The sequence below is a fragment of the Rhinoderma darwinii genome, chromosome 3 (assembly GCF_050947455.1).
Source record: "Rhinoderma darwinii isolate aRhiDar2 chromosome 3, aRhiDar2.hap1, whole genome shotgun sequence".
Lineage (NCBI taxonomy): Eukaryota > Metazoa > Chordata > Amphibia > Anura > Rhinodermatidae > Rhinoderma > Rhinoderma darwinii.
The window spans coordinates 310,624,481-310,644,598 of record NC_134689.1 but is presented as its reverse complement, the minus strand read 5'-3'; the positions used below and the strand labels follow the sequence as shown (position 1 = coordinate 310,644,598).

Sequence of the window (20,118 nt, the reverse complement as noted above, 5' to 3'; positions counted from 1 at the left end):
ACAATACGGCCATTTATTGTATTAATAATGCCGCCATACATTGCCTAAATAGTGAAGCGTTAATGATAAAGATCCCGGATGTCCAGGTCAGTAAAGGTTTACATGCACCACTCTTGGATTGCTCCCAGTGGTCCAGTCCTTGGTGGCCCTCCTTAAGAGGCTCTGTCACCAGATTTTGCAACCCCTAGCTAGTAAAAGTAGTAAACACGCCCCGATGTACACACAATACACGCCCAGTTGTACTTTAACTTTAAACACGCCCAGTTGTACTTTAGAAAGCCTCATTTGCATAAATATAAAAATGGTCATAACTTGGCCAAAAATGCTCGTTTAAAAAAAACCAAAAACGTTACTGTAATCTACATTGCAGCGCCGATCTGCTGCAATAGGAGATAGGGGTTGCAAAAGCCTCTTTAGATACGAGTTTTCCACACCAGTAAACTGGCCCTGGTGCTTTTGTTACCTCAACCCCATCATCTTGAATAAAAATATCCATCGCCTAGATAATGAGGTAATTCCATACATTTGTACTTCGCATGAGTCCTTCTGGCCCCCAAAGATTGCCTAGTATTTATCTTGAGGTGCGACTCTTAATTGACTATGCTTTAGTCTGAAAGTGGCAAAACTGCGATTTTTGCTAGCATAGTTTTGGAAGTATGGCCAATTAGCAGAACATTTCCTTATGTAATTTTGAATATAGGCATATATTAAATCTAGTTTACCTAACCTACAACTTTTCTAAAGCAGACACTTCAAATAAATCTGCCCAAAAGGACCGGTCCGCTCTCCTAAATTGTATGTTTTTAGCAAGTACTTGCATTGCCCATGAAATCACAATTCTGGATGTTTCCTGTGTTCTTTCTCCTGGAAATGTATGAATACATTGACAACTTGATGTTTTACCATTCCCCTTGTCAATAGGGTAAGTTTTACACACTGTTCAATCAGTGCTGAAAGGGTGGGACTGGGCAAATAGTGCGGGTCCCTACAAAGTAAAACTGGCAGCACAAACTGGACAATATCCGGCTATATGGGGACACAGTCTATTGACAAGGAACGGATACACCCAGTTGTCAATTTATTCATACGTTTCCAGGAGGAATAACAGAGGATAGGTACAATGTAGAATTCTACATGAAGGTGCTCCGATATTGTTAGATCTTGGGGAAAGCAAGTATTCACTAAAAGGGGCATGTCCGGAGAGCAGGCAGGTCCTCTTTAAATTTTAGTTGCCTGTTTTATGGTACTGTTGTTTTTAACATTGATCCCTATGGTGACGTATGCCACTCTATGCCTATGTAGGAAATTCTCCCGGTGTATACCGCAGACACAGTGTGGCTAGAGGTTAACTCTCTGGTACTCGTGAATATCTGTGTTTGCATCATCAGGCAATGATTTTGTACTATTACGGGTCATTGTTCTAATCCTCGTTCATCCAAGATTATTTGTTGTTGTAGTTTGTGATGATTTATTAGTCGGTGGTTTTCTGTGTCGCCAGGTGTTTATCTCTTGAAGGCAGCGACTAAACTCCTATCTATACAGAACACTAAAGCCACAAGTCGTTTTACTGTGACAGACGTTGACCAGATTGTCATTGTGATTAAGGATTTATTAGATTATGGCTAGAAACGCAACTTGCTATTTTCTTATCATTGTCAGTGTATAAGGAAAGAATTGCCTTTTACCGTTATTGTTTGTTTTGAATGTAAAGTGAAGCTTCAGTATGTAGCACCTTTCTTATATTAGGGATTTGCATTTTCAGCATTACCCAAATTCAAAGTTGTTCACGCCACACTGATAATATGGCAGGGAAAGGGTGGAGAAATTCCCTGCAGGTGCCGTTCGCATCTCCAGGGAATTGGATTTCTACAATTCTGCTGCTTTATTATTGAAATCCCTTCCAGTTATTGTCAAGTTAGTCATACGTTTCCAGTAAGAATAACAGAGGGATGGCACAACAGAGTTCTATGAAAGATTCTCCAGAATTATTTCATTAATTCTTAAATCCGTAGAGCTGACAGATCCGCTTTAATATCACTTTAAAATGGAAAAATATATCTTGCTGACGTTCAACCTGTTGACACCTCATGGCCAAGGCTAGTGCCAATGATTGTTCCTATGGCATATGCGTTGAGTTGCGTGCTACGCACTGAAATCCGCTTGTATTCCATGTCCCATTGAAAATCTGCGTCAAGTAAAATAAGTTAATGGTACTGTTCTGCGTGCGAATCCACGGCAGAAATCTGAGGGTCAGTCTCCGATTTCTGCTGCAGATTCTGTCAATTCTGCAACTGAAAAATTCACACGTTGCTATTTAGGTGCGGTTAGAACTGCATCGGAAAATCGCACGCATTTTAACCACGATTTGGTGCGTTTTTTTATGCGGTTGTGTTTTCTACTGGAACCACATCAAAATATGCACCTAATCTCTGTAAAAATGCATGCAGTTTTCAAATGCATTTTTTATTTTATGCGGTTCTAATTGTACCTCAATTGCAAAGTGAGAATGGCCTTGAGGAATTATTCAGACGGCCGTGTTAGGTCCGTGATCTACGGACCGTGTGTTGGCCTTATATCCTGGACCGACCGCAGTTCAGGGAGCCGGGCTCCTAGCATCATAGTTATTTATGTCCCTGCCTCCCCACTGGACTATTGTCTCGTACTGTAATCATGTTTTCAGTACGGGACAGTATTCCCACAGGGAGGCAGGGACTCTTCGCATCATAGATAACTGTGATGTTATGAGCCCGGTTCCCTGAACTGCGGTCGGTCCGGAAAATATGGCTGACACATGATCCATGAATCGGGGACCGAACATGGCCGTCTGAATAAGGCCTAAACGCGTGAATAGATTTAGGTATACACCGTTCAGCCATAAAATTAAGACCACTAACAGGTAAAGTAAATAACATTGATTATCTTGTTATAATGGCACCTGTTAAGGGGTGGGATAGATTAGGCAGCAAGCGAACAGTCCGTTCTTGAAGTTGATGTGTTAGAAGCAGGAACAACGGGCAAGCGAAAGGATCTGCGCGACCCTGACAAGGTCCAAATTATGATGGCCAGGGCCAGATCATCTCCAGAACAATAGACCAGGTTAGTCAGCAAGTCCTAACAATGTTTTAAGCAAATGGGCAGGTGCCAATCTGCTGTCACTAATGCAATGGTAAAAAAAAACACAAGGATACAGCAGCAAGATATGTGCAAACATTGAATATATGGATTAATTAAAATTATAGTTACTATACTTCGAAGTGTGAGCTTCCTTATGCTCATTAAGTTGGGCTCACTTTCCACGACAAGGCAACCTCATTCAGAGGGGTCCCCATACTGGGATTTGAGCCTACAAAATTAAATTATGGAATTATGTAGAAACCGTTTTATTCTGCTAATCTGCTCTAATTAAAGGGATTGTTTACCACCTTTATGATCAAGTAGTGACCGATGTGGATTTCAGCATGGAGTGTTATGACATCCTGTGGTGTCGTTTTAGTAAAACTTAGACTTTATTCATTGTAGCGCTTGCATTGCGCTGTGAGGAAGGAGTCCTCTGTACTCATGAGCTGTGAGCTCTCCCCAACCGATTACCGTGCATAGGGAGGAAAATGTCAATCCGGCTGGGGGAGCCTGCACCTCCTGAATACCGTGGACTCCTTCCTCACAGTGTGATGCAACGAATAAAGTGTAAGGCTATGTTCACACAGGGCGGATACTCTTTGTAAAAGTACACAGCTTATACGCCCTGGACACTGCAGGGAATTCTGGCCGAAAAACCGCACCAAATTGTTGTGCAGTTTTTCGGCCAGAATGTTCGCTGCGGAAAATAGCAAGCAATAATAATAATAAAAACCCTATACTTGCCCATAGCCATGGCGACGCACCCCTCTGACATCCTGCAGCCAGGCCGCCTCGGATGACGTTTCATCCCATGTAACCGCTGCAGCCTGTGATTGACTGCAGCAGTCACATAGAATAAAACGTCATCCCTGGAGGCCTGGCTGCAGGATGTCAGAGGGGTGCGTCGCCATGGCTATGGGTAAGTATATGCTGCAAAAATCGCAACATCTGGTATTTGTTGCGGGTTGTATCTCTCCATTGAATTTAATGAGGAAAACCCACCACAGAGAAGCATTGATTCCCCAGCATAAATTGACAGGCTGCAAATTAAAAAAACAAAATGCATTACAGGTCAATTTATAAGCGGTTTTTGGTGCATTGTTAACGCAGCGTGTTGATGAGATTTGTTCAAATCTCATCCACTCTGCTGCTACTGTGTTCTGCTGAGGATTTTCTGCAATGAAATACCCTGCGGCAAATGCGCAGTATTTAAGCTACGTGTGAACCTGGCCTGTGTCTTACAAACAATACACCACAGGCAGACCACACTCGCGATGCTGAAATCGGTGTCTGTCACTACCTTCAGAGAGTGGTGACGGATTCCTTGGACAGATGGGAGTAGTGCACGGTCACGATGGAGGCAGTGACCACACCAAAAAGTACAATGCAAAAGAAAGTCCTAAATGGACAGGTGCAGATCTGCTGTGGCACACACGAAGTTACAGTAGAACCCTGCGGGCGCTAAAATGTGTGCGAACGTTGAATATATGAATTAATTTAAATAAATGTATACTGCATTAACGTAGTGAAAGTGTTTTTAACCCCATGAACCTGCCAAAATATTTCTCTTCTAAAACTGAGCCTGTAGGCTGACACGTTGTGACTTCCACGCCTAAATCAGGACAAAATCCATTCACACGCTGCAGAAAAAAACGGATTATTTTGTAATCCTCCGCAGATTAGCTCCATTAAACTTTAATGATGTGAATCAGAGTTTCAGCTGCAGATTTCTGCCACGGATTATTCTGAAAAGTCATGAATGTGTGAACATAGCCTTATTGAATGATTTTTGGCTCGCATTTCGTGTGTTTGTATGAGAGATCAGAAAGTCCCTTACTTTATTTCTTTAAAGGGAACCTGTCTCCTTAAATGCAGTTCAGTCTGCAGGAAGCAAGTAATAGAGCAGCAGGAACTGAGACGATTAATCTGTTTTTCAAGCAAATGATTCAGTATAACTTTTACTTTGTTAATTATAAACCTGTGCACATTCTGGATTTAGGAGTCCAGTAGACGGCTATCTCTGTTCTCATGCTCATACAGGGAAGGTTGCTAATCTTTTAAGGACCGCCCACTGGACTCCCAAGCCCAGAATGGGTACAAGTTTAAATGACTAAATTACAAGTTATACTGAATCTTTTGCTATAAAAATATACCTACACCTGCTATAAAATGCTGTTCGCAGATAGCACTGCATTTTCTACTTGACAGGTTCTCTTTGAGATGTTCCATTTTTGCAGAAAAAAATAAATCTATATTACCTAAACATATTGCTAAGCAGGAAAACAGCCACTCAGGATCAATCACAACCAAAAAGGAGGGTCTGGATAAGCTATAGGAAAAAGAGGATGGGGCTGCTACTTAGCAATGGTACTCATTTCACACCATCAGAAGGATGCGGCTGCTTTCTAATGCTCCCCTTGTGCCAGCCCTTCCAATAGGTGCTTCGACCATGGACAGGATTTCCCTGTGTACAAAGCAAAAATAAATACGGAAGCTACGATAAAATAAAACATTCTTTCATGCTGTGTTGGTCATACTCGCTATGCCTCCTGGATACTAATTTGTTGAAAGCAATGACTCGTGACTTTGTTGTGCTGCTCTCTGTTAACCCCTTCCCTCTTTGGCCACTTTTGACCTTCCTGACAGGGCCTCCTTTTTCAAATCTGACATGTTTCACTTTATGTGGTAATAACGTCGGAATGCTTTCACCTATCCAAGCGATTCTGAGATTGTTTGTTTTCTCGTGACACATTGGTCTTTGTTACTGGCAAAATTTGATCGATACATTCAGGCTGGGTTCACACGACCTATTTTTAGACGTAAACGAGGCGTATTATGCCTCGTTTTACGTCTGAAAATAGGGCTACAATACGTCGGCAAACATCTGCCCATTCCTTTGAATGGGTTTGCCGACGTACTGTGCAGACTACCTGTTATTTACGCGTCGTCGTTTGACAGCTGTCAAACTACGACGCGTAAAAATACAGCCTCGTCAAAAGAAGTGCAGGACACTTCTTTGGACGTTTTTGGAGCTGTTTTCTCATAGACTCCAATGAAAACAGCTCCAAAAACGGACGTAAAAAACGCCGCGAAAACGGCGCGAAAAACGCAGCGAAAAATGCGAGTTGGTCAAAAAACGTCTGAAAAGCAGGGTCTGTTTTCCCTTGAAAACAGCTCTGGATTTTCAGACGTTTTTGGTCACTACGTGTGCACATACCCTTAGTATTTAATTGTGAAAAACACCAAAATTTAGCAAACAAATTGCATTTTTCTAAATTTAAATGTATCTGCTTGTAAGACAGGCGGGTATACCACCCAAAATTGTTGTCAATTAACATCACCCATATGTCTAAAAGGATGTTCAAATAAACAATGGCAATCAAAAGTGTTTTCCTAGGACGTTACAAGGCTTAGAACTTTAGCATCAATTTCTCACATTTTCAAGAAAGGCTTATTTTTGTAGGGGGCAGTTCAGTTGTGAAGTGGCTTTGAGGGCCTTATATATTAGAAACCCCAATGTCTTAAAAACTTCACCCCTCAAAGTATTCAAAACCACATTTAGAAAATTTCTAAACCCCATAGACGTTTCACAGGAATTAAGGCAAATAGGTGAAATGTAAAAATTGTATTTATTTTTTATTTATTTTTTTGCAGAAACTCATTTTGAATCAATTTTTTTTATTTAACACAAAGTTTTACCAGAGAAAAGCAGGAAATATTTAGGATATATCCCACATGTGGACCTAGTGTGCTAATGGAATGAAGCATCGGCCTCAGAAGCAAAGGAGCACCTGGTGGATTTTGGGGCCTTCTTTTTATTAGAATATATTTTGGGCACCATGTCAGGTTGGAAGGGCTCTTGCGGTGCCAAAACAGTGGAAATCCCCCAAAAGTTACCCAATTTGGGAAAGTACACCCCTCAAGGAAATTATCTAGAGGTATACAGAGCATTTTGACCTCACATGTTTTTTGCAGAAATTATTGGAATTAGGCCATCAAAATGAAAATCTAAATTTTTTTCAAAGAAAATGTAGGTTTAGCTAATTTTTTCTAATTTCCACAAGGACTAAGGGAGAAAAAGCACCGCAAAATTTGTAAAGCAATTTCTCTCGAGTAAAACAATTACCCACATGTGGTCATAAATGGCTGTTTGGACACACGGCAGGGCTTAGAATAGAAAGAGCGCCATTTGGCTTTTAAAGCTCAAATTTAGCAGGAATGGTTTGTGGAGGCCATGTCACATTTGCAAAGCCCCTGAGGGACCAAAACAGTGAAAACACCCAAGAAGTTATGCCATTTAGGAAACACCTCTTGAGGAATTCATCCAGTGGTGTAGTGAGCATTTTGACCCCACAGGCTTTTCATAGCATTTATTAGAAATGGGCAGTGAAAATAAAAACAATCCCTTTTCTTCTTAACCCCTTAATGACCGGGCATGTTTGTACCTTAATGACCAAGCCAGATGTGTCAAATCTGGTATGTGTGACTTTATCAGAGAATAACTCTGTGAAAGTTTTGAATATCCAAGTAATTCTGACATTGTTTTTTCGTCACATGTTGTACTTTATTTTAGTGGTAAAAGTAGACTGATACAATTTGCGGAAATTAATTAAAAAATAGAAAAATGGAAGAAATTTTGTAAAAATTACCATTTTCCCCTATTTTTAACTGCAATATGTCACATATGTACACAAATACTGTACAATTTTTTGAATTAAATATATATTTCTATCTCTTTACTCTATTTTGGCAGCACTTTTGGAAAAAATAAAATAAATTTTCAGCAATTTAGAGGACTTACAAATTGAATAATAATTTTATAAATTTTGAAGTACGTTTTGTTTTCCTGCACCAAGCCAGGTTTTCAGAGGCTCATAGGTCTTAGAGTGATGGAAACCCTCACACATGACCCCATTTAGAAAACTAGACCCCTTAAGGTATTTACCTAAGGGTATAGTAAGTATTTTGACCCCACAGTTTTTTGCTAAATGTAATACATAGCAGGTGAAAAAAAAAACAAAACACTTTTTTTCATAGAAGTATCAGTTTGAAGACCAATTTCTTTGTAAAGCGACCATGAGAATGAAGAAACACACCACAAAATCTATCACCCTGTTTCTCCTGTTTTCAAAAATACCCACATTGTGGCCCTAATGCGCTGCCTGGACACACAGCAGGACCCAAAAGGAAGGGAGCACCCGGAGGCTTTCAGGACTCATATTTTGGTTGAAAATGTTTTAGGCCCCACTGTACATTTGGAGAGGCTTTGAGCTGCCAGAACGATAGAAACTCCCCATAAACGACCCCATTTCGAAAACTAGACCCCTAAAGGTATTTATCTAGGGGTATAGTTAGCATTTTGACCACACAGGTTTTTCGCTAAATATATTGGAATTAGTCTGTAAAAATTAAAATGTACTTTTTTTCTGAAACAACATAGAAATTTTTATTATTTACAAGGTATAATGAAGAAAATGCACCCCAACATTTGTAAAGCAATGTCTCCCGATTACGACAATACCCCATATGTGGTAATAAACTGCTGTTTGGACCCACAGCAGGGCTCAGAAGGGAAGGAGCGCCATTTGGATTTATGATTTTGCTGGAATGGTTTTCGGTGCCATGTCGCATTTGCAATGCACTGGAGGGACCAAAACAGTGGAAACCCCCCAAAAGTGACCCCATTTTGGAAAAACCTTCAAGGAATTTTTCTAGGGGTATAGTGAGCATTTACACCCCACGGGTCTTTTGCAGAGTTTATTAGAATTAGGGCGTAAAAATTAATATTAACATTTTTTCCACTAAAATGTTGCATTTTCTCATTTTCACAAGGGATAAATGAGGAAAAAAACAACCATTTTTTATAAAGCAATTTCTCCCGAGTACGGAAATACCCCACATGTGGTCAAAAGTTTTTTCATTAGAAATGAATTAACCCTTTCAGGACTGATCCATTTTTTGCTTTCATATTTTAGATTTTCTCTCCCCGCTTTCCAAGAGCCATAACTTTTTTATTTTTCCATCAATAGAGCGGTGTGAGGGCTTATTTCTTGCGGGAGGAGCTGCAGTTTTTATTGGTATCATTTTTTGGTACATAAAAAGTGATTCAAATGTTGTATTACATTTTTTTTTAGAGCGAAGGTGACAAAAAAACAAAACAGCGATTTTTGGCGGTTTCAATTATTAAATTTTTTTAAGGTGTGCACTGTGAAAATTAAATAATGGTATATTGTAATAGTTCGGACTTTTACGGACGTAGCGATACCAATTTTGTTGATTTTTTTTACATTACTTTAGAAGAAAAATGCGAAAAGGTGTTTTGTTTTTTTAACTTTAAAAAAAAATAATTCTCACTACTAATAACTATAATTCTTCTACATATTTTATTAATCAATCCCCTTAGGGGACTTGATCCAGCGATCATTGGATCACTGGTACAATACACTGCAATACTAATGTATTGCAGTATATTGTTATTCCTACAGGCTTCTGTAACAGCGATCGCTGTACCTGTCCGTTAGTACCGAGGGGGCCTGCTGTAATACACAGCCGACACCCGCAGCGTATGGAGCGTGCTCAGCACGTGAGCCCGCTCCATACATCAACCGCCGCATCATGACGGGCAATTAAGTCATAGTGCGCAAAGGGGTTAATGCGCAGCGGATGGTTCAAAGTGAAAATTGCTATTTTCCACTGATACGCCAATTTAGTGCATAATATGTTGTGCCCAGTTTGTGCCACAGAAGACAAATACCTCATAAAACGTTAAGCGGGTTCAATCGGGTATGGCGATGCCATATATGTGGGCGCAAACTGCTGCTTGGGCACGCTGCAGAGCTCAGAAGGGAGGGAGCGCCATTTTGCTTTTGGAGCGCAGATTTTGCTTGGTAGGTTTCTGTTTTGGGTTTCGCTGGTATTTCAGTTTATAATGTGGGGGTATATGTAATCTGTGCGGAGTACATCAGGGCATAATAAGAGGGTATAATAATGGGGTAAATAAATAATTATCCACAGATATGTGGCCAGTGTCGCACTGATAAATGGCGCCCGATCTTATCTGCTTTTGGACACTCTGCACATTTTGCCTCGCCATATTCTGAAAGCCAGAACTTTTTTATTTTTTCACCACCGGAGCCGTGTGAGGGCTTAATTGTTGCGAGACAATCTGTACTTTTCATTGGTACCATTTTGGGGTACATAAGTTTTTTTTTTAATCACTTTTTATTCAATTTTTTTGCAATCCTGAGCAAAAAACAGGAATTCTGACACCGTTTTTTAGGTTTTCTTTTTGCGGCGCTCACCGTACGCTATAAATTACATTTTTACTTTTATTCTGCGTGTTTGTACGATTACGGCGATACCATATGTATATAGGTTTGGTCCTTTTTTTTTAGCGTTTGCACAATAAAATGACTTATTTATAATAAAAAAAAAAAATCTGTGTCACCATATTCTGAGAGCGATAATTTTTTAATTTTTTAGTAAAAAAAGCTGTGTAAGGGCTTGTTTTTTGCGGGACGGATAGAAGTTTTTATTGGTACTATTTTTGGGTACATGCGACTTTTTGATCACTTTTTATTCTTTATTTAGGGAGCGGTGGTTACCCAAAAAATTGTGACTCTGTCGTAGTTTTTTATTGATTTTTTTTGCGGTGTTCATCGTGCGGGAAAAATAACATTATAGTTTTATAGTTGGGGTCGTTACGAACGCGGTGATACAAAATATGTGTACTTTTTTAACGTGTTAATTTTTTTTCTATAATAAAAGTCTTATTATAGGGAAAAAAAGCATTTTGTGTTTATAGAACTTATAAATTTTTTATTTTTACACTTTTTTTAAAACATTTTTATTACTTTTTTTACTTTTTTTACTTGTCCCACTAGGGGACACTTAGACTTGCAGCTTTGATCGCTGCTAGAGTACATTACACTACACATGTAGTGTAATGTACTCTGTCATTGTGACGTGACTGTCACACTGACAGGAAGCAGAGGAGGAACGGCCGGAGGCTGTTCCTCCGAGGCTTCCGTACATGGCAACCCGGAGGTCATTATCTGACCTCCGATTGCCGTGACAAGCATCGGTAGCCCCCACGATGGGGTAGCCCCCACGATGGGCTTCAAACCACTTAAATGCGGCGACGGCAATCCGTCGCCGCACTTAAGGGGTTAACTGCCGAAAGCAGCGGCGATGGTCCGCTGTCCGGCGAGACTGACGTCTCAGCTGTCTAGGACAGCTGTCAGCGCGCGTCTGTCATTCTGTGTTTACACAGAGTAACAGTTTGAAATGCGGACGAAAATGAACGTCATTGTGCGGGAACTAGCACCCGACCATGACGTTCATTTTCGTCCTTGGTCGTGAAAGGGTTAAGATGTAGCTTTAGCTCAAAATTTTTCATTTTCTCAAGAAATAATGGAAAAAAAGAACCCCAACATTTGTAAAGCAATTACTCCCGAGTACGGCAATACCCCATATGTGGTCATAAATTGCTGTTTGGGCACACGGCAGGGCTCAGAAGAGAAGGAGCACCATTTGGCTTTTGGAGTGCAGATTTTGCAGGATTTTTTCTGGGCGTTATGTGGGAACAAAACCGTGGAAACCCCCCTGAAGTGACCCCATTTTGGAAACTACACCTCTCAAGGTATTCACCTAGGGGTGTAGTTAAACATTTTGACAAGCAGTAAAATATTTAGGGGTGTAGTGAGCATGTTAACCACGCAGGTGTTTTGCAGAAATTAGTGTGCACTCAATGTTGCAGAGTGAAAATTTTATTTTTTCCATAGATATGCCAATATGTGATGCCCAGCTTGTGCCACCATAACAAGACAGCTCTCTAATTATTATGCGGTGTTTCCCGGTTTTAGAATCACCCTACATGGGGCACTAATCTTTTGCCTGGATATTCGACCAGGCTCAGGTGTGAAAGCGCACCATACAAAATTGAGGCCTAATTTGGCGATTTACGAAGTAGTCGTTCACAATTGCAGAGGCTCTGATGTGAAGTAATAAAAGAAACCCCTGAGAAGTGACCCTGTTTTGGAAACTACACCCCTCAAGACATTTATTAAGGGGTGTAGAGAGCATTTTCATCCCACAGGTCTTTTCCATAAATGATTGCGCTGCGGATGGTGCAAAGTAAAAAAAAAATAAAAAATATTTCCCTAGATGCCATTTCAGTGGCAAATATGTAGTGCCCAGCTTGTGCCACTGGAGACACACGCCTCAAAATTGTTAAAAGGGTTCTCCCGGGTGTGGCGATGCCATATATGTGGAAGTATACTGCTGTTTGGGCACGCTGTAGGGTTCAGAGGGAAGGGAGCGCTATTTGGCTTTTGGAGCGTGGATTTTGCTTGGTAGTAGTTTTTGTTTGGAGTATAACAGGTGTTTCAATTTATAATGTGGGGGTATATGTAAGCTGGGCATAGTCAGGTGGTATAATAATGGGGTAAAAAAACAATAAAATAAACCATAAATATTTTGCTGTGAAGCAATCCTTTCTGCACAGGCCAGTTTCTCCCTGATCAATGTCCTTCCTTATCCCCCTTTTGGTCCACACGCCGCACATTTGCAGTTTTAGGGAATTTTTCTGGGAAAGTGTTGTCCTGGTATAATACCGGCACCCTCGCTTCCATCAGATATGTTTGATCCCTCCCCTTCCTGGTTCTCTAACTTTAGGGCCTTGTTAATTCGCCTCTTGATACAGAAGAAATGTTCCCCTCGGGCCGGCACAACTGCATATGTTTTCTTTCCTGGCTTATTGAAGCCTTGACTAAATTTATTTTTTGATAGGCGTAGTGGTATGAGGACTCTTTCTTTGCGGGATGAGCTGTAGTTTTTATTGGTACAATTTTGGGGTACATGAGACTTTTTGATCACTTCTTATCCTATTTTTTAGGATGCAAGGTAATAAAAAAACTGCTATTATGGCATCGTTTTTTTAGTTTTTTTAAAATAGCGGTCACCATGCATTGTAAATTACATGTTACCTTTATTCTATGGGTCAGTCCGAAACCGGCGATACCAAATTTATAGCACTTTTTTATGTTTTACAACTTTTTGCACAGTAAAATTACTTTTGTAAAAAGAATGTATTTTTTCTGTCCCCAAGTTGTGAGAACCATAACGTTTTAATTTTTTAGTCGACGAAGCTGTATGAGGGCTTATTTTTTGCGAGACGAGCTATAGATTTTATAGGTACCATTTTTGGATACATGCGACTTTTTGATCACTTTTTAGTCCAATATTTGTAGGGCAAAGTGACAAACAAGCATAAATCCTGTTCTTTTTTTTTAGTTTTTTTTTTTTTTACGCTGTTCACCGTGTGGAATAAATCACATAATATTTTTATAGTACAGGCCGTTACGGTCGTGGTCATACCAAATATGTATGCTTTTATTTTATTTATTTTTAATAATAAAGGACTTGATAAGGGGAAAGGGCGATTGTATTTTATTACTTGAGATTTATGTTTTTTTTTGTACACCTTTTTTTGGTATACTTTTTTTCCACAGATTTTTAAAGTCCTACTAGGGGACTTGAAGGTCCAACTGTGATTTTTTTTTTTTTAATACATTGCACTACCAATGTAGTGCAATGTATTAGATCTGTCAGTTATTCACTGACGGCAAGCCGATTTAGGCTTCTGTAATGGCATTGTTAGGCCTCCTGTTGCCCTGATTGATCTGCTAGCAACCTCTAAGATGCAGCGATCGCTTTCGATTGCTGCATCTAAGGGGTTAATGGCATGGATCGGAGCTAGCTCTGTTTCCTGCCATTACAGGTGGATGTCAGCTGTAACATACAGCTGACATCCACTGCCGATCACGCCGGCTCAGCTCCTGAGCTGGCGCCATCTTGCCGTCGGTTACGGAAGTGTTTCAGGCCCCGGGCGTGGCCTTAACGGCTTCCATGCCATTAGGACCGGGAGTCCAGTATCAGGCCTCCGGTTGCCATTGTAGCCACTGAAACCCTGACAATTTAATTGCTGGGGTGCCGATAAGCTGCAAACACCTTAAATGCAGCGATTAGCATTTGACTGCTGCACTTAAGGGGTAAATGGCGGGAATTGAAGCTAATTTCGGTCCCTGTCATTACAGCCAGATGTCAGCTGTAATACACTGCTGACATCTGGCGATGATGGCACCGAATCTGCTTCTGAGCCAGTACCATGCATTTGTCGTATGGATACGGCAGAATGCGGGAAGCACTAGCTTTCCATGACTTATCCATATGGCAAATGTCGGGAAAGTTTAACAGGCCTATGGCATTCATGTTGTGCTAGCTTTGTGACTTAAGTTAATATTTGGGCTTTAGTGATTTATTTATTTCTTCATATATGTGCCATGCTTGTGCTCAGATTTGCTGTACCCTTGGTTGGCTATTCATATTTCACACCTATGATTAACTCGTGGATTTGCAGGCCTCTGCAGTTATGCAGCACATGGCATAAACAAACTACAGTTTCTAAAACACTAGGTTACCTAGTATTGTATTAAAGTGGACTCCCAGGTTTCAGCACCATAGTACAGTTTTATGTTTATATATAATCTGCATAAAAAGTTTTGCAAGGATCCTAAATTACAGCCTCTATTTTAGTCCAGAGCCTATACTCTAGTTCTTTTGGTTGTCCTTGGAAACGGTCGACAAGCTTGTCGTTGGACACCTCCCCAAAAGGGTATTTCAAAAGGTTATTATACGGTGGATAGGTGAAAATTGCTAGATCGGTGGGGGTGCGAACTCTTGAACCCCCATCGATGGCCAGACGCAAGCTGGCGGGCAGCAGGAGTTTGAATGGAGCAGGGACCAGCTATATGAGGTTGACTGAAACAGCGGAGCGCTGTGATTTAGTTTTGTTTTTACTACACCAGATTACTGTACATTGTCTGGTATAAAGACTACACTTTTCAGAATTTAAGTCACAAGATCAGCCTCTGCGCAGTTGGTTAAACCAAGGAATCCTAAAGCCTGCAGAATAGTGAATGATGCCCTGGACTGTTAAACAAGCTGTAACTCAGGATTGGTATACTTGTCGTAGAGCAATGAATGGGACTGACTGATTCGGTGTAAAACAAGCGATACAGCTGCTCTGTATAGAGAATACAGAATAGCTGTATCTCCAAAAGTTAAATATATATTTAAAAAAAAAAAAAATATTTACAAAGTTACACTAATCACACTGACTAAGCTATTTATTTAAAAAAATAATAATGCCCTCAAAGGTGTACATTGCCTTTAAAGCAGTTGTCTCAGGATGGCTATTCGTGAAACGTATCAAAGTTTAAAAGTTATTAAATAACGCACCTGAGTGTCTTTATTCTTTGAAAAGACTCAGATATGTTTTATGACTCATTCATCTCTAAGGCTGGGTTCACACGAGCATGTTCGGTCCGTAAAGGACGGAACGTTTTTCGGCTGCAAGTCCCGGACCGAACACACTGCAGGGAGCCGGGCTCCTAGCATCATAGTTATGTACGACGCTAGGAGTCCCTGCCTCGCTACGGGACAACTGTCCCGTGCGGTAATCATGTTTTCAGTACGGGACAGTAGTTCCCCGGAGAGGCACTGACACCTAGCGTCGTACATAACTATGATGCTAGGAGCCCGGCTCCCTGCACTGTGTTCGGTCCGGGACTTGCGGCCGAAATACGTTCCGTCCTTTACGGACCGAACATGCTCGTGTGAATCCAGCCTAATGTGGCTCCTCTATGGTTAATGAGCTGGCATAGCAGTAGGGCTTCTCGGAGCGGTCAGAAGAGTATCCCTATGCCAGCTACCCTGACATTTCCTATCTGTTACTATACAGCAGCGGATCAAGTTACACTGCAGCAGGACGTCTGAGCCGTTCCGTCAGTGTATGAGGCCAAAGTGTTTTTTGTTTTTTTTTATACCAAAAACCGTCCACAGTTTTTGTCTTTGATTAATTAAAAAAAACAAAAACCTATCAAATGCCTCAAAAAAACACTTGCATTTGAAACTCTTCCCCCAAAATTCCTGCAGGAATTTTGAGGCAGATTTTTTCTGCCTGAAAAAAAGCTCACTGTCAACTAGGCCTAAAAGGAGGGGAGGGGAGCATCACAATGAATAAGATCACTCCGCTCTTCTTATACAGGTCCTTCTCAATTAATTAGAGTATCATCAGAAAGTGAATTTATTTCAGTAATTCAAATCAAAAAGTGAAGCTGATATATTATATAGATTCATTACACACAGAGTGATCTATTTCCAGCATTTTTATCTTTTAATGTTGATGTTTATGGCTAATAGTTAATGAAAACTCCAAATTTAGTGTCCTAAAATTTGAATATTCTATAAGCCCAATTTTAAAAATGAATTTTAATACCTAAAATGTTGGCCTACTGAAAAGTATGTCCAGTATATGCCCTCAATACTTGGTCTGGTCACCTTTTGCATGAATTACGGCATCAATACAGCGTGGCATGGAGGCGATCAGCCTGTGGCACTGCTGAGGTGTTATGGAAGCCCAGGTTGCTTTGATATCTGCCTTCAGCTCGTCTGCATTGTTGGGTCTGGTGTCTCATCTTCCTCTTGACAATACCCCATAGATTCTGTTTAGGTCAGGCGAGTTTGCTGGCCAATCGAGCACAGTGATAATGTGGTTAATAAACCATGTATTGGCATTTTTCGCAGTGTGGGCAGGTGCCAAGTCCTGCTGGAAAATGAAATGTGCATCTAAAATTGAAGTGCTCTAAAATTTCCTGGTAGACGGCTGCATTGAGTCTGCACTTGATATAAGACAGTGGACCAATGCCAGCAGATGACGTGGCTCCCCAAACCATAACCGACTGTGGAAGCTTCACACTGGACTGCAAGCAATTTGGGTTGAGTGCCTCTCCACTGTTCTTCCAGACTTTGGGACCTTGATTTGAAATTTTATTTCATCTAAAAACAGGACTTTGGACCACTGAGCAACAGACCAGTCCTTTTTCTCCTTATCCCAGGTAAGACACTTCTGACGTTGTCTCTGGGTTATGAGTGGCTTGACACAAGGAATGCGACAGTTGTAGCCCATGTCCTGGATACGTCTGTGTGTGGTGGCTCTTGAAGCACTGACTCCAGCCGCAGTCCACTCCTTGTGAATCTCCCTCAGATTCTTGAATGGCCTTTTTTTGACAGTCCTTTCAAGGCTGTGGTTATCCCTGTTGCTTGTGCATCTTTTTCTACCACACTTTTTTTCCTTCCTCTCAACCTTCCATTAATATGCTTGGACACAGCACTCTGTGAACAGCAGCTTCTTTAGCAATGTCCTTTTGTGGCTTTACCCTCCTTGTAGAGGGTGTCAATGACGGTCTTCTGGACAACTGTCAAGTCAGCAGTCTTCCCCATGATCGTGTAGCCTACTGAACCAGAATGTTGGACTATTTAAAGGCTTAGGAAACCTTTGTAGGTGTTTTGTGTTGATTAGCTGATTAAAATGTGACACCGTGAGTCTACAATCTTCAACTTTTGCTCAATATTTTACTTTTCTGAGACACTAAATTTGGGGTTTTCATTAACCATAATCCTCAACATTCGAAGAAGAAAAAAATGCTGGAAACGGATCACTCTGTGTGTAATGAATCTATATAATATGAGTTTCACTTTTTGAATTGAATTTCTGAAATTAACTTTTTGGTATTCTAATACATTGAGAAGAACCTGTAGATGCCGAGGATAGGAGAAGCAGGGGACAGGGCCGTGCTATCTGTGCATGCACGTCCACTTTATAAGAGAACTTATAAAAAAATAAGTTTGCATTTAATTCTCAGGCCCTGTGCACACGACCGTAAAAATACTCTGTAATTGCGGACCGCAATACAGTCTGCAATTACGGACCCGCCGGGTTCTATTAACAGCGGACACCTTTCCGTATCGCTACGGAAAGGTGTCCGTGCCTTAGAACTGTGCCGGGAAATATGGAGCATGTCCTACTTTTGGTTTTTTTTGCGTGCCGTGCTCGCATACTTTGTATGGGAGCACGGCACGAAAATGCGGCCCGCGGGTGTCGGCGGCCGGCTATGCTCGCAATCGCGAGCCGTGATTACGGGCACGGCCGTGTGCATGAGGCCTTACTCTATCATTTTTTTTTTTTTTTTTAAAAATGCGGCAACAAAAGTGTCAAACCAGCTTTACAAAAGAAATGTTCTGCTGACAAAACTCTGTGAACTTGCCCGAATTGTTTTTGTTAATTTGGTACTTTTATTCCACAAATAGCTTGTGACTGTGCGATGTAATAGGGTAGAGCTGATACTTCACTTCTCAATAGGGTAAATGGTGAGCTTAGTCTAGAGATCCACTTTACTAATAAAATGCCGGTTCGGACACACTTTAGAGCATGTTTCCGTATTTGCTCCCTGTAAAGCAGAAGGATCCTGCAGCTGCTCAGTTGAAATTGGATTACAGATTAAGTTCTATTTAGACATAATGACATTGCATAGTGTCATCTATCTGTGAAAATACCCCGAGCAACCCACAGCTCACCCTCCACTTTACACTGTTGTGTAGCATTTTGTGTGGCGGCCTTTGCTGGGTAGATGTTGCCTCAAAAACCTAGATTATGCACTCTGTATTTTTATTCCGTCACTAAAGACTTCATACAACTTCTTTTCTCGGATTAATACATTCTATCAATAAAAGTCTCATACCACGGAACGACTTTTTACCTGATTTACGTTAACCTCAAGACTGTCTTCGTAGCCTGCCCGACCTAGTGAGGAGCATCATTGCTGCCTAGCAACTACTTTTGCGACAACCGTGCGTTAGACAATAACGCCTTATGCAAATGTTGTTTTAAACATTTACCGATCTTGCTGCTGATAATTATCATTGGCCAAAGTCTTAACCAATCTTAACAGTACATAGTATAATCCATTCTATGTACTGTTTACTTAAGCCAATTATCGTTATCGGCAGCATGAGGATACAGGCAATAAATACCATTTTTTTTTGTCTTTTTACCTAGGAATACATTTTTATGTTTGATTTCATAATTAGAAATTTGTAGGCTTTTGCATTTTGTTCTCTGGTTTGCATAATTGGTAGCAATAACCATGTCAGGAATTAATTTTTTTATCTTTTGGGGAGCAATTAAATAAGCTGTTGGTGTTGTTCCTGACTTAAAGTGTAGCTAAACGTTCGACAAACTTCTGACATCATAGTGACATGTCAGAAGTTTGAATTGGTGGGGGTCAGAGCACGGAGACCTACACCAATTGCTAGAACGAAGCTTCAGAAGCGCTCGTGTGACCGCTCAGCTGCTTCGTTTCTGTTCGGCTTTTTCCGTAAAGCCGATGTATCAGAGTACGGGCTCATAGACTTTCTATTGAGTCCGTACACCGAAAGCAGAACAGACATGAAGCGGCTGAGCGCTCACACGAGGGCTTCAGCTGCTTCGTTCTAGCGATTGGTGGGGGCCTCAATTCTCGGACCCCCACCAATCCAACCTTCTGACATGTCACTATGACATGTCAGAAGTTTGCCGAACGTTTAGCTACACTTTAAATGACAACATCTAAAATTAAACAAAAATTTTAACCTGGTTTAAAAAAATCCCCCCCCCCCCCAAAAAAGAAAAGAAATTAACAGCTACAAGTCTTTTATGTGTCTTCGGGCAGATTTGTCAAATTTGAGGGAAAGCTGGGTGACAACTGGAAGCTGCAGCGGCGGACTTTATTGGAATCCTACAGGTTGAAAACAGCCCAAGTCCCGTAAAACATATTTAAAGGGGTTTCAACTACCAGACAACTGATGACCTATCGACCAGATAGGTCATCAGTATATGATCGGTGCGTGTCCGACATCCGGACCCCGCACCGATCAGCTGCTCCAGCTGCCTTCGGGTACCGGTTGTCCATCCCTGAAGCACATGGCTCCGGTCATGTAACAGTGGCCGAGCTGCAGCTCTGCTCCTATTAAAGTGAATAGGAACCGAGCTGCTGTTCTGCAGCACGGCAGCTATGCAATGTACGGAGCCAACTGCTTCCGACTCCGTACACTGCATAGTGT

The 20,118-nt window shown here is 41.0% G+C and overlaps 1 protein-coding gene across 6 annotated transcripts in view; it reads left to right on the top strand.

The window, feature by feature from the left end:
• The window catches only part of AKAP13 (A-kinase anchoring protein 13), a 246,255-nt gene that overhangs the window by 54,464 nt on the left and 171,673 nt on the right, over nucleotides 1-20,118 (top strand). The gene's annotated exons all lie outside the window — the stretch shown is intronic.